Source organism: Mesocricetus auratus, unplaced genomic scaffold, assembly GCF_017639785.1.
Source record: "Mesocricetus auratus isolate SY011 unplaced genomic scaffold, BCM_Maur_2.0 Super-Scaffold_100030, whole genome shotgun sequence".
NCBI classification, from domain to species: domain Eukaryota; kingdom Metazoa; phylum Chordata; class Mammalia; order Rodentia; family Cricetidae; genus Mesocricetus; species Mesocricetus auratus.
The window spans coordinates 4,577,151-4,590,902 of record NW_024429211.1 but is presented as its reverse complement, the minus strand read 5'-3'; the positions used below and the strand labels follow the sequence as shown (position 1 = coordinate 4,590,902).

At 42.3% G+C, this 13,752-nt stretch overlaps 1 long non-coding RNA gene and 7 other non-coding genes across 21 annotated transcripts in view; all 8 read right to left on the bottom strand.

Annotated features, from left to right (window-relative positions):
• Nucleotides 1-8: 8 nt before the first annotated feature.
• The window catches only part of LOC121134745, an 89,267-nt gene continuing 75,523 nt past the window's right edge, over nucleotides 9-13,752 (bottom strand). For 9 of the 14 annotated variants that reach the window (XR_005871938.1, XR_005871935.1, XR_005871942.1 and 6 more), the window contains 9 exons: nucleotides 13,448-13,522; nucleotides 13,028-13,071; nucleotides 7,550-7,593; nucleotides 4,460-4,535; nucleotides 4,040-4,083; nucleotides 3,272-3,448; nucleotides 2,706-2,781; nucleotides 2,286-2,329; nucleotides 9-578 (listed from right to left, as the gene is read on the bottom strand). This is a non-coding gene — a long non-coding RNA (uncharacterized LOC121134745). The other 5 variants (XR_005871944.1, XR_005871945.1, XR_005871936.1 and 2 more) reach the window with 4 other exon arrangements.
• LOC121134936 lies at nucleotides 820-898 on the bottom strand. The gene has a single exon (XR_005872141.1). It is a non-coding gene; the product is annotated as a small nucleolar RNA SNORD115 (small nucleolar RNA).
• Nucleotides 2,572-2,649, bottom strand: LOC121134925. Its single transcript, XR_005872131.1, has one exon. It is a non-coding gene; the product is annotated as a small nucleolar RNA SNORD115 (small nucleolar RNA).
• LOC121134953 lies at nucleotides 4,326-4,403 on the bottom strand. Its single transcript, XR_005872155.1, has one exon. It is a non-coding gene; the product is annotated as a small nucleolar RNA SNORD115 (small nucleolar RNA).
• LOC121134896 lies at nucleotides 6,082-6,160 on the bottom strand. Its single transcript, XR_005872103.1, has one exon. It is a non-coding gene; the product is annotated as a small nucleolar RNA SNORD115 (small nucleolar RNA).
• Nucleotides 9,579-9,656, bottom strand: LOC121134957. Its single transcript, XR_005872159.1, has one exon. It is a non-coding gene; the product is annotated as a small nucleolar RNA SNORD115 (small nucleolar RNA).
• Nucleotides 11,562-11,640, bottom strand: LOC121134890. Its single transcript, XR_005872097.1, has one exon. It is a non-coding gene; the product is annotated as a small nucleolar RNA SNORD115 (small nucleolar RNA).
• LOC121134897 lies at nucleotides 13,314-13,391 on the bottom strand. Its single transcript, XR_005872104.1, has one exon. It is a non-coding gene; the product is annotated as a small nucleolar RNA SNORD115 (small nucleolar RNA).

The window sequence follows — 13,752 nt, the reverse complement described above, 5'->3', positions numbered from 1 at the left end:
GTTTATTATACTGTTGTGTTCATTATTCATCTAGAACACTTTGAGTCACTGTCTCCCTTATGACCCTCAGAAATGTAACCTAGTGATCTCCCTGCAACCCTGGGCCTGAACCCTGGACTCTCCTGAGCAACATCTATGCTAGACTGGAGCATGAATACTTCCTGGAACAGTGATAACATGAAGCTCTTTCCAAGGCAGAACAATCAGTATGGAAGGTATTTGAAAAATATATTCACCTATCAATGAGCTGTGTGATTTGAATGGCCTTAAAGTCCTGACCCATTTCTTGTGTCCCATCTGTTCCAAAATTCACAGCTCAGTTACCGCGTATCTACTACTTAGAAATGTAAAGGCAAGAAATCTTTAGTGTCCATCCTTTTTTCATGGTCTAAGTCAGATTGGGTTCCCTAAAGGAAGGGAGAACCCAAATTTTATGGCTTAGATTTCACTGGATTCGAAGAAGGTCTTGTTATCTAATGTTTGAAGGAGGATATCAAAAAACACATAGGTACTTAAACTGATATTTCCACCTACCTGAAGGTGAAAAGATTGGGGCACCAAATCTGCATCCTCGGTCACTGAAATGCAGAAGAGAAGATATGGAAATGAGCAGTGTGCTGATGCCGGTCAGCTTGACATACATAGATTTCGCCAAAAAGTGCCGTTCTTGGCAGGGCTCATGCTCCCCTTACAAGAGAACCTGGGCTTAACAGGATTCCCCAAAAGGGAAGCACTGTTTGGTGAATGAGGTCCTGTGCACTGGCCTATGAGAAAGGCCTGACGGGACTATTCCCCCATTTCTCCCCTGTCCTTTAGCCTGGGTCTCAGCAGCCCCAACCACAGCATGATATTTATGTCATCACCTCTCTTCATGTCGTTGGTTTGTCATCATAGACCAGTGTCCTCAGTAGGCATAGTTCTATCTACTAGTGGGATACTAACAGTGCTGATTTTCAGGATGACAAAGACCATCTCTTTAGAAAGTAGGTATCGGCAAGCTTCAGATAATTGGTCATCGGGTATTAGATTTCTGCAGAGTATCAAGTAGAATCAGTCGTCTCAATCAAGGAAAATTTTATGGTTCCATGTTGCAAGTCAGTGTTTGAAGAATGCAATGTTCACTTTTGGAAAGCCCAGTATCTACATCGTGATGATTGGCTGCATTGATAATCAGTGCATGGGGGAAGTTATGATAAATTGCAAAATCTGTTACCATTTGACACACGTAGCCAAGTTTAATCCTTCACTGGTATCCTCCTCAACCTCACTGCCAGCATTCAATGCATAAGGTGACATACCATTGGAAGGGGATATTATCAGACTGGTGAAAAGATTCTACCATCTGATCATTTACTGTGTCTCACTAGGTTCAAGACATCTCATCTGCTTTGCTCAGAGCTATCCAAATTCCCTCTGACATCACTAAGTACTCACCATTGTAGGATGTATAGCCTCAAGTTTCTTAACTTCTCAAACACCACATGCATAGGATCCCTTTAACTGATCTCTGGCCCAATTCCTTATCACATGAAGGATGTAGGACTATATAGCATGGGATGACATTCCTGTGTCAGATATATCATGTCACTTATGTTTGGTGAGTGGGTATCCACATAATGCTGAGCCTGTGCATCTATGCCAAGAGGGCAATGCCTGTCCAGTTGCACATTGTCGAATTGCCTCATGTGGCTTGTTGCCTTCCTATCAGGACAAGATCTTTACACCGAACAAAAAAATTGGTATCTAAGTTTATTATAATGTTTTGTACATTATTCCACAAGAACAATGTGATTCACTGTCTCCCTTTTGACCCCCAGAAAGGTGTACTAGTGATCTTCCTGCAATCCTGGGCCTGAACACTCCGGGACACTCCTGAGCACCATCTGTGCAAGACTGGAGCATGAATACGTCCTGGCACAGTGAGATCATGATGCTCTTGCCAAGGCAGTAACAATCAGTATGGAAGGTATTTGAAAAATACATTCACTTATTAATGAACTGTTTGATTTGAATGGCCTGAAAGTCCTGACCCAATTCTTGTGTCCCATCTGTTCCAAAATTCACAACTCAGTTACCAAATATTCACTAATTGGAAATCTAAAAGGCAAGAAATCTTTAGTGAGCATCCTTTTATCATGGTCTAAGTCAGATTGGGTTGTCTAAAGGAAGGGAAAACCCAAGTTTTATGGCTTAGTTTTCACTGGATTCCAAGAAGGTCTTGTTATCAAATGTTTGAATGAGGATATCCAAAGGACACGTAGGGACATACTGATATTTCCACCTACCTGACGGTGACAAGATTGGGGCACAAAGTCTGCATCCTCGTTTACTGAAATGCAGCAGAGCAGAAATGGAAATGAGAAGAGTGCTGATGCCAGTAAGCTTGACATACATAGATTTCGCCAAAAAGTGCCTCCCTTGGCAGGACTCATGCTCCCCTAAAGAAGAGCACCTGGACTTAACAGAATTTCCCTGAAGGGAAACACTGCTGGGTGAGAGAGGGCCTGTGCACTGGCCTATGAGAAAGGCCTGATGGGACTAGTCCCCCAATTCTCCCCTGTCCTTTAGCCTGGGCCTCAGCAGCCTCAAACTCTGCATGATATTTTGTCATCACCTCTCTTCATGCCTTTGGTTTGTCATCATAGACCCGTGTCCTCAGAAGGCATAGCTATACCTGCTAGTGGCATACAAACAGTGCTGCTTACCATGATGACAAAAACCATCTAACATGCAGGTAGGTCTCGGCAAGGTTCACACAAATGGCCTGCTGGCATTAGACTCCTGCAGGGTATCAAGCAGAAGCAGTTGTCTCAGTCAAGTAAAATATAAGGGTTCCAAATTTACTAGTCAGTGTCAGCAGAGTTGCAATGCTCAGGTTTGGAATGCCCAAAACATAGATTATGATCATTGGGTGCATTGATAATCAGGGCTTTGGGGTACATATTGGTAAATTTCAAATGCATTTACCTGTTTGCACACCTAGCCAAGTTTAACCCTTCACAGTTTTCATCCTCATCCGCACTTCCAGCATTTATTGCATGAGGTAAAACATCATAGGGAGGGCATATTATAGTCTTGGTGAAAACACTTTAGCATCTCATCATTTACTGTGTCTTTCAAGGTACAAGAAATTCAGCTGCTCTGCTTAGAGCTTCCCATTTCATCCTGACATCATTGACTACTCACCATTTTAGGATGCATAACTTCATGTATCATAACTGCCCAAGCACCACATTTATAGGATGCCGTCAACTGTTGTCTTAGCCATTACCTTATCACATGAAGCATGGTGGCCTTTATAACTTGGAATGTCGTTCATGTGTTTGACATTTCATATGAATTTGTCTGGTGAGTGGGTATCCACATAATGGTGAGCCTGTGCATCTATGGCAAGAGGGCAATGCCTGTCCCGGTGCACATTGTCGAATTGCCTCATGTGGCTTATTGCCTGCATATCAGGACAAGTTCATTAATCCTAACAAACAAAATTGGTATCTAAATTTATTATACTGTTGTGTACATTATTCCACAAGATCACTGTGAGTCCATGTCTCCCTTTTGACCCTCAGAAAGGTAACCTAGTGTTCTCCCTGCAATCCTGGGCCTGAACACTCCGGGACACTCCTGAGCAACATCTATGCAAGACTGGAGCATGAAAACATCCTGGCACAGTGAGTACTTGAATCTCTTGCCAAGGCAGTAACATTCAGCATGGAAGGTATTTGAAAAATACATTCAATTATCAATGAACTGTGTGATTTGAATGGCATGAAAGTCCTGACCCATATCTTGTGTCCCATCTGTTACAAAATTCACAACTCAGTTACCAAATATCTACTAATTGGATATCCAAAAGACAAGAAATCCTTAGTGACCATCCTTTTATCACGGTCTAAGTTAGATTGGGTTCCCTAAGGGAAGGGAGAACCCAAGTTTTATGGCTTAGATTTCACGGGATTCCAAGAAGGACTTGTTATCTAATGTTTGAAGGAGGATAGCCAAAGCACACGTAGGTACATAGGCTGATATTTCCACCTACCTGAAGGTGAGAAGATTGGGGCACAAAGTCTGCATCCTCGTTTACTGAAATGCAGAAGAGAAGAAATGGAAATGAGAAGTGTGCTGATTCTGGTCAGCTTGACATACATAGATTTCGCCAAAAAGTGCCTTCCTTGGCAGGACTCATGCTCCCCTAAAGAAGAGCACCTGGACTTAACAGGATTCCCCAGAAGGGAAACACTCCTGGGTGAATGAGGGCCTGTGCACTGGCCTATGAGAAAGGCCTGATGGCACTAGTCCCCCATTTCGCACGTGTCCTTTAGCCTGGGCCTCAGCAGCCGCAACCTCTGCATGATATTTTGTCATCACCTCTCTTCATGCCTTTGGTTTGTCATCATAGACCCGTGTCCTCAGAAGGCATAGCTATATCTGCTAATGGGATAAAAACAGTGCTGCTTACCAGGATGACAAAGACCATCTAACTTGAAGGTAGGTCTCGGCAAGCTTCACACAAATGGCCCGTGGGCATTAGACTCCTGTGGGTATCAACCAGAAGCAGTTGTCTCAGTTAAGTAAAATATTAGGGTTCCAAATTTGAAAATCAGTGTCAGCAGAATTGCAATGCTGAAGTTTGGAATGCTCAAAACTTAGATTATGATGATTGTGTGCATTCATAATCAGGGCTTTGTGGTACATAATGGTAAATTGCAAATGCGTTTACCTGTTTGCACTCCTAGCCAAGTTTAACCCCTCACAGTTTTCATCCTCATTGGCACTTCCAGCATTTATTGCACGAGGTGAAACAACATAGGGAGGGCATATTATAGTCTTGGTGAAAACACTTTACCATTTGATCATTCCCTTTGTCTTACATGGTCCAAGATATCTCAACTGCTCTTCGTGGAGCTACCTATTTCACTATGACATTATTGACTACTCACCATTTTAGGATGCATAACTTCATTTATCTTAACTGCCTAAGCACCACATGCAGAGCATGCCCACAACTGTCATCTTAGCCAATTCCTTATCACATTAAAGATGGTGGCCTTTATAAATTCGGATGTCATTCATGAGTTTCACATTTCATGCGAATTTTGTCTGGAGAGTGGGTAACCACATGATGCAGAGCCTGTTCAAGTAGGCCAAGAGTGGTATGCCTAGTCAGTTGCAAACTGTCAAATTGCTTCATGTGACCTGATGCCTGCATGGCAGGACAAGTTCTCTAAACCTCACACATGAAAAGTTATCTGAGTTTAACATACAGATGTATACATTACTCCAGTAGTAAACTGTGAGTCTCTGTCTTCTTTATGACCCTCAGTAAGGTAACCTAGTGATAACCCTGCAGGCATGTGCCTTCACACTTGACACTCCTGTGCAGCATCTATGTAATATTGGAGCATGAATACATCCTGCCACAGTGAGAACAAGAAGCTGTGGCCAAGGCCGTAACAATCAGCATGGAAAGTATTTGAAATATACATTAACCTATCCATGAGGTGTGCTAGGAAAATGGGAAAATGGACTGAACTTCTTCACCTATTTCATTTGTCCCATCTGTTTGAAAATTCACAGCTCAGTTAACCAAGACCTACTACTGAAATTGTAAATAACACGGAATCTTTCATTTCCATCCTTTTTTCATGGTCTTAGTCAGATTGGATTCCAAAGAGGAAGGAGAACCCAGGTTCTCTGGCTTAAATTTCACTGGATTCCTAGAAGGTCTTGTTTTTAAATGACTGAAGGAGGATAACTAAAGGCGACCTAGGTACTTAAGCTGATATTTTGAAGAATGTGAAGATGAAATGATTGAGCCACCAAGTGTGCATCCTCATTCATAGAAGTGCAGAAGAGAAGAGATGGAAATGAGCAGATTGCTTATGCTGGCAAGATTGACAAACATAGATTTCGCCAAAAAGTGCTTTCTTGGCAGGACTCATGCTCGCCTAAAAAAGAGCACCTGGACTTTACAGGATTCCCCAGAAGGGAAACACTGCTGGGTGAATGAGGGCCTGTGCACTGACCTATGAGAAAGGCCTGATGGGACTATTCCCCCATTTCTCCCCTGACCTTTAGCCTGGGTCTCAGCAGCCCCAACCACAGCATGATATTTATGTCGTCACCTCTCTTCATGATATTGGTTTGTCAACATAGACCCGTGTCCTCAGAAGGCATAGCTATACGTGCTAGTGGGATACAAACAGTGCTGCTTTGCAGGATGACAAAGACCATCTCTTTAGAAGGTAGGTCCCGGCAAGCTTCACACAGATGGTCATCGGGTATTAGATTTCTGCTTGGTATCAAGCAGAATCAGTCGTCTTATTCAAGGAAAATTTTTGGTTCCAAGATGCAAGTCAGTGTCAGCAGAATAGCAATGCTCAGTTTTGGAAAGCACAATATCTACATTGCGATGATTGGGTGCATTGATAATCGGTCCTTAGGGGAAGATAATGGTAAATTGCAAATTCAGTTAGTTTTGCCCCCCTAGCCAAGATTAACCCTTCACTGGTTTCCTCCTCACCCGCACTGCCAGCATTCAATGCATGAGGAGACAGACCATTAGTAGGGCATATTATAGGCCTGGTGAAAGGATTCTACCATCTGATCATTTACTGTGTCTCATTAGGATCCAGATATCTCTTCTGCTCTGCACAGAGCTATCCATCTTCCCTCTGACATCACTGAGTACACACCATTGTAGGATGTATAACCTCAAGTTCCTTAACTTATCAAGCACCACCTGCATAGGATCCCCTCAACTGATCTCTTGCCCAATTACTTATCAACTGAAGGATGTAGGCCTATATAGCATGGCATGACATTCCTGTGTTAAAAATATCATGCCACTTATGTGTGGAGAGTGGGTATCCACATAATGCTAAGCCTGTGCATCTATGGCAAGAGAGCAATGCCTGTCCAGTTGCACATTGTCAAATTGACTCATGTGGCTTGATGCCTGCATATCAGGACAAGTTCTTTAATACTAACAAACAAAATTGGTATCTAAATTCATTATACTGTTGTGTACATTATTCCACAAGTACACTGTGAGTCACTGTCTCCCTTTTGACCCTCAGAAATGTAACGTAGTGATCTATCTGCAATCCTGGGCCTGAACACTCCGGGACACACCTGAGCAACATCTATGCAAGACTGGAGCATGAATATGTCCTGGCACAGTGAGAACATGAATCTCTTGCCAAGGCAGTAACAATCAGTATGGAAGATACATGAAAAATATATTCACTTATCAATAAACTGTGTGATTTGAATGGCCTGAAAGTCCTGACCCATTTCTTGTGTCCCATCTGTTCCAAAATTCACAACTCAGTTACCAAATATCTACTAATTGGAAATCTAAAAGACAAGAAATCTTTAGTGACCATCCTTTTATCATGGTGTAAGTCAGATTGGGTTCCCTAAAGGAAGGGAGAACCCAAGTTTTATGGCTTAGATTTCACTGGATTCGAAGAATGTCTTCTTATCTAATGTTTGAAGGAGCATTTCCAAAGGACACGTAGGTACATAAGCTGATATTTCCACCTACCTGAAGGTGAAAAGATTGGAGCACAAAGTCTGCATCCTCGTTTACTGAAATGCAGAAGAGAAGAGATGGAAATGAGAAGTGTGCTGATTCTGGTCAGCTTGACATACATAGATTTCGCCAAAAAGTGCCTTCCTTGGCAGGACTAATGTTCCCCTAAAGAAGAGCACCTGGACTTAACAGGATTCCCCAGAAGGGAGACACTCCTGGGTGAATGAGGGCCTTTGCACTGGCCTATGAGAAAGGCCTGATTGGACTAGTCCCCCATTTCGCACCAGTGTTTTAGCCTGGGCCTTAGCAGCCACAACCTCTGCATGATATTTTGTCATCACCTCTATTCATGCCTTTGGTTTGTCATCATAGACCCGTGTCCTCAGAAGGCATAGCTATATCTGCTAATGGGATAAAAACAGTGCTGCTTTCCAGGATGACAAAGACCATCTAACTTGAAGGTAGGTCTCGGCAAGCTTCACACAAATGGCCCGTGGGCATTAGACTCCTGTGGGTATCAACCAGAAGCAGTTGTCTCAGTCAAGGAAAATATTAGGATTCCAAATTTGAAAATCAGTGTCAGCAGAATTGCAATGCTCAGGTTTGGAATGCTCAAAACTTAGATTATGATGATTGTGTGCATTCATAATCAGGGCTTTGTGGTACATAATGCTAAATTGCAAATGCGTTTACCTGTTTGTACTCCTAGTCAAGTTAACCCCTCACAGTTTTCATCCACATCGGCACTTCCAGCATTTATTGCACGAAGTGAAACAACATAGGGAGGGCATATTATAGTCTTGGTGAAAACACTTTACCATCTGATCATTCCCTGTGTCTTACAAGGTCAAAGATATCGCAACTGCTCTTCTTAAAGCTACCAATTTCACTCTGACATTATTGACTACTCACCATTTTAGGATGCATAACTTCATGTATCATAACTGCCCAAGCACAACATTTATAGGATGCCCTCAACTGTTGATTAGCCAATACCTTATCACATGAAGGATGGTGGCCTTTAAACTTGGCGTTTCAGTCATGTGTTGGACATTTCATGGGAGTTTTGTTTGGTGAGTGGGTAACCACATTATGCAGAGCCTGTTCATGTAGGCCAAAGGTGGCATGCCTAGTCAGTTGCAAACTGTCAAATTGCTTCATGTGACCTGAAGCCTGCATGGCAGGACAAGTTCTCTAAACCTAACACAAGAAAACTTATCTGAGTTTGACTTACAGATGTATATATTATTCCACTAGTAAACAGTGAGTCTCTGTCTCCTTTTTGACCCTCAGTAAGGTAACCTAGTGTTCTACCTGCAGTCCTTCATAATTGACACTCCTGTGCCACATTTATGCAACAATGGAGCATGAATACATCCTGACAGTGAGAACTTGAAGCTCTGGCCAAGCTAGTAACAATCATTATGTAAAATATTTTAAATATAGTCTCACCTATCAATGAACTGTGCAAGGAAATTGGGAAAATGGACTGAAATTCTTCACCCATTTCATGTGTCCCATATCTTTGAAAATTCACAGCTCAGTTAAGCAAGACCTACTACTGAAATTGTAAATAACGCAGAATCTTTAATTTCCATCCTTTTTTCATGGTCTTAGTCGGATTGGATTCCAAAAGAAAGGGGAGCCCAGGTACTCTGGCTTGAATATCACTGGATACCTAGAAGGTCTTGTTTTCTAATTTTGAATGAGTATATCTAAAGGCGATCTAGGTACTTAAGGTGATATTTCTACGAAGATGAAGGTGAAATGATTGAGCCACCAAGTGTGCATTCTCATTCACAGAAATGCAGAAGAGAAGAGATTGAAATGAGCAGATTGCAGATGCTGGCAAGATTGACATACATAGATTTCGCCAAAAAGTGCCTTCCTTGGCAGGACTCATGCTCCCCTAAAGAAGAGCACCTGGACTTAACAGGATTCCCCAGAAGGGAAACACTGCTGGGTGAATGAGGGCCTTTGCACTGACCTATGAGAAAGGCCTGATGGGACTAGTCCCCCATTTTTCCCCTTTCCTTTAGCCTGGCCTCAGCAGCCTCACACTCTGCATGATATTTTGTCATCACCTCTCTTCATGCCTTTGGTTTGTCATCATAGACCAGTGTCCTCAGAAGGCATAGCTATACCTTCTAGTGGGATACAAACAATGCTGCTTTGCAGAATGACAAAACCATCTCACTAGAAGTTAGGTCTCTGCAAGCTTCACACAAATGGTCATCGGGTTTTAGATTTATGCAGGGTATCAAGCAGAATCAGCCGTATTAGTCAAGGAAAATTTTATGGTTCCAAGCTGAAAGGCAGTGTCAGCAGAATAGCAATGCTCAGTTTTGGAAAGCCCAATATCTACATTGCAATGATTGCGTGCATTCATAATCGGTGCTTAGGGGAAGTTAATAATAAATTGCAAATGCAGTTACCTTTTGCCACACCTAGCCAAGATTAACCCTTCAGTGGTTTCCTCCTCATCCTCACTGCCAGCATTCATTGCATGAGGTGACAGACCATTGGAAGGGCATATTAAAGGCATGGTAAAAGGATTCTACCATCTGATCACTTACTGTGTCTCACTATGTTTAAGACATTTCTTTTGCTCTGCACAGAGCTATCCAACTTCCTTCTGACATTACTGAGTACTTCACATTTTTCATCCTCATCCGCAAATTCCTCTGAAATCACTGAGTACTTCACTGTTTTCATCCTCATCCGCACTTCCAGCATTTATTGAATGAGGTGAAACAACATAGGGAGGGCATATTATAGTCTTAGTGAAAACACTTTACCATCTGATCATTCACTCTGTCTTACAAGGTCCAAGATATCTCAACTGCTCTTCTTAGAGCTACTCATTTCACTCTTTCATTATTGACTACTCACCATTTTAGGATGCATAACTTCATGTATCTTAACTGCCTAAGAACCACATGCAGAGCACGCCCTGAACTGTCGGGTTAGCCAATTCCTTATCACATAAATATGGTGGCCTTTATAACCTGTGATGTCATTTATGAGATTGACATTTCATGCAAATTTTATCTGGTGAGTGGTTAACCACATGATACAGAGCCTGTTCATGTAGGCCAAGGTTGGTATGCCTAGTCAGTTGCAAACTGTCAAATTGCTTCATGTGACCTGATGCCTGCATGGCAGGACAGTTCTCTAATCCTAACACAAAAAAAGATATCTGAGTTTGACTTACAGATGTGTACATTAGTCCACTAGTAAACTGTGCGGCTCTGTCTCCTTTTTGACCCTCAGTAAGGTAACCTTGTGATCTCCCTTCAGTCCTGTGCCTTCACACTTCACATTCATGTGCAGCATCTATGCAATATTGGAGCATGAATACATCCTGCCACAGCGAGAACATGAAGCTCTTGCCAAGGCAGTAACAATCAGTGTGGAAGGTATTTGAAAAATACATTCACTTATCAATGAACTGTTTGATTTGAATGGCCTGAAAGTCCTGACCCATTTCTTGTGTCCCATCTGTTCCAAAATTCACAACTCAGTTACCAAATATCTACTAATTGGGACTCTAAAAGACAAGCAATCTTAAGTGACCATCCATTTATCATGATCTAAGTCAGATTGGTTTCCCTAAAGGAAGGGATAACCCTTTTTTATGGCTTAGATTTCACTGGATACGAAAAAGGTCTTGTTATCTAATGTTTCAAGGAGGATATCCAAAGGACACATAGGTACGTAAGCTGATATTTCCACCTGCCTGAAGGTGAAAAGATTGGGGCACAAAGTCTGCATCCTCGTTTACTGAAATGCAGAAGAGAAGAGATGGAAATAAGAAGTGTGCTGATACGGTCAGCTTGACGTACATAGATTTCGCCAAAATGTATCTTCCTTGGTAGGACTCATGCTCCCCTAAAGAAGAGCACCTGGACTTAACAAGATTCCCCTAAATGGAAACACTGCTGGTTGAATGAGGGCCTGTGCAATGGCCTATGAGAAAGTCTTAATGGGACTATAACCCCATTTCTCCCCTGTACTTTAGCCTGGGTCTCAGCAGCCCCAACCACAGCATGATATTTATGTCATCACCTCTCTTAATGACGTTGGTTTGTCATCATAGACCCGTGTCCTCAGAAGGCATAGCTATACATGCTAGTTGGATACAAACAGTGCTGCTTTGCAGGAAGGCAAAACCATCTCTTTAGAAGGTAGGACTCGGCAAGCTTCACACAAATGGTCATCGGGTATTAGATTTCTGCTTGGTATCAAGCAGAATCAGTGTTTTAGTCAAGGAAAATTTTATGGATACAAGATGCAAGTCAGTGTCAGCAGAATAGGAATGCCCAGGTTTGGACAGCCCAATATCTACATTGCGATGAAAGGGTACATTGAAAATTGGTGCTTAGGGGAAGATAATGATAAATTGCAAATGCAGTTAGTTTTGCCACACCTAGCCATGATTAACCCTTCACTGGTTTCCTCCTCAACCTCACTGCCAGCAATCAATACATGAGGTGACAGACCATTAGAAGGGCATATGATTGGCCTGGTGAAAAGATTCTACCATCTGATCATGTTCTGTTTCTCAGTAGGATCAGACATCTCTTCTGCTCTGCACAGAGCTATCCAACTTCCCTCTGACATCACTGAGTACTCACCATTGTAGGATGTATAACCTCAAGTTTCTTAACTTCTCAAGCACGAATTGCATAGGATCCCTTCAACTGATCTCTTGCCCAATCCCTTATCACATGAAGCATGTAGGCCTATATAGCTTGGCATGACATTCCTGTGTTAGAAATATCATGTCACTTATGTGTGGTGAGTGGGTATCCACATAATGCTGAGCCTGTGCATCTATGGCAAGAGGGCAATGCCTGTCCAGTTGCACATTGTCGAATTGCCTCATTTGGCTTGTTGCCTGCATATCAGGACAAGTTCATTAATCCTAACAAACAAAATTAGTGTCTAAATTTATTATACAGTTGTGTACATTATTCCACAAGAACACTGTGAGTCACTGTCTCCCTTTTGACCCTCAGAAATATACCCTATTGATCTATCAGCAATCCTGGGCCTGAACACTCCGGGACACTCCTGAGCAACATCTATGCAAGACTGGAGCATGAATACATCCTGGCACAATGAGAACATGAATCTCTTGCCAAGGCAGTAACAATCAGTATGGAAGGTATTTGAAAAATACATTCACTTATCAATGAACTGTGTGATTTGAAAGGCCTGAAAGTCCTGACCAAATTCTTGTGTCCCATCTGTTGCAAAATTCACAGCTCAGTTAACAAATATCTAATAATCGGAAATCTAAAAGACAAGAACTCTTTAGTGGCCATCCTTTTATCATGGTCTAAGTCAGATTGGGTTGCCTAAAGGTAGGAGAACCCAAGTTTTATGGCTTAAATTTCACTGGATTCCAAGAATGTCTTGTTATCTAATGTTTGAAGGAGTATATACAAAGGACACGTAGGTAAATGAGCTGATATTTCCACCTACCTTAGGGTGAAAATATTGGGGCACAAAGTCTGCATCCTCGTTTACTGAAATGCCGAAGAGAAGAGATGGAAATGAGAAGTGTGCTGATGCCGATCAGCTTGACATACATAGATTTCGCCAAAAAGTGCCTTAAGTGGCAGGACTCATGCTCCCCTAAAGAAGAGCACCTGGACTTAACAGGATTCCCCAGAAGGGAAACACTGCTGGGTAAATGAGGGACTGTGCACTGGCCTATGAAAAAGGCCTGATGGGACTAGTCCCCCATTTTTCCCCTGTCCTTTAGCCTGGGCCTCAGCAGCCTCAAACTCAGCATGATATTTTGTCATCACCTCTCTTCATGCCTTTAGTTTGTCATCATAGACCCGTGTCCTCAGAAAGCATAGCTATACCTGCTAGTGGGATAAAAACTGTGCTGCTTACCAGGATGACAATGACCATGTAACTTGAAGTAGGTCTCGGCAAGCATTCACACCAGGGTCCACGGGCATTAGACTCCTGCAGGGTATCAAGCAGAAGCAGTTGTCTCAGTCAAGTAAAATATTAGGGTTCCAAATTTGCAAGTCAGTGTCAGCAGAATTGCAATGCTCATGTTTGAATACCCAAAATGTAGCTTATAATGACTGGGTGCATTGATATTAGGGCTTTCGTGTACATAATGGTAAATTGCAAATGCATTTACCTGTTTGCACACCTAGCCAAGTTTGCCCCTTCACAGTTTTCATCCT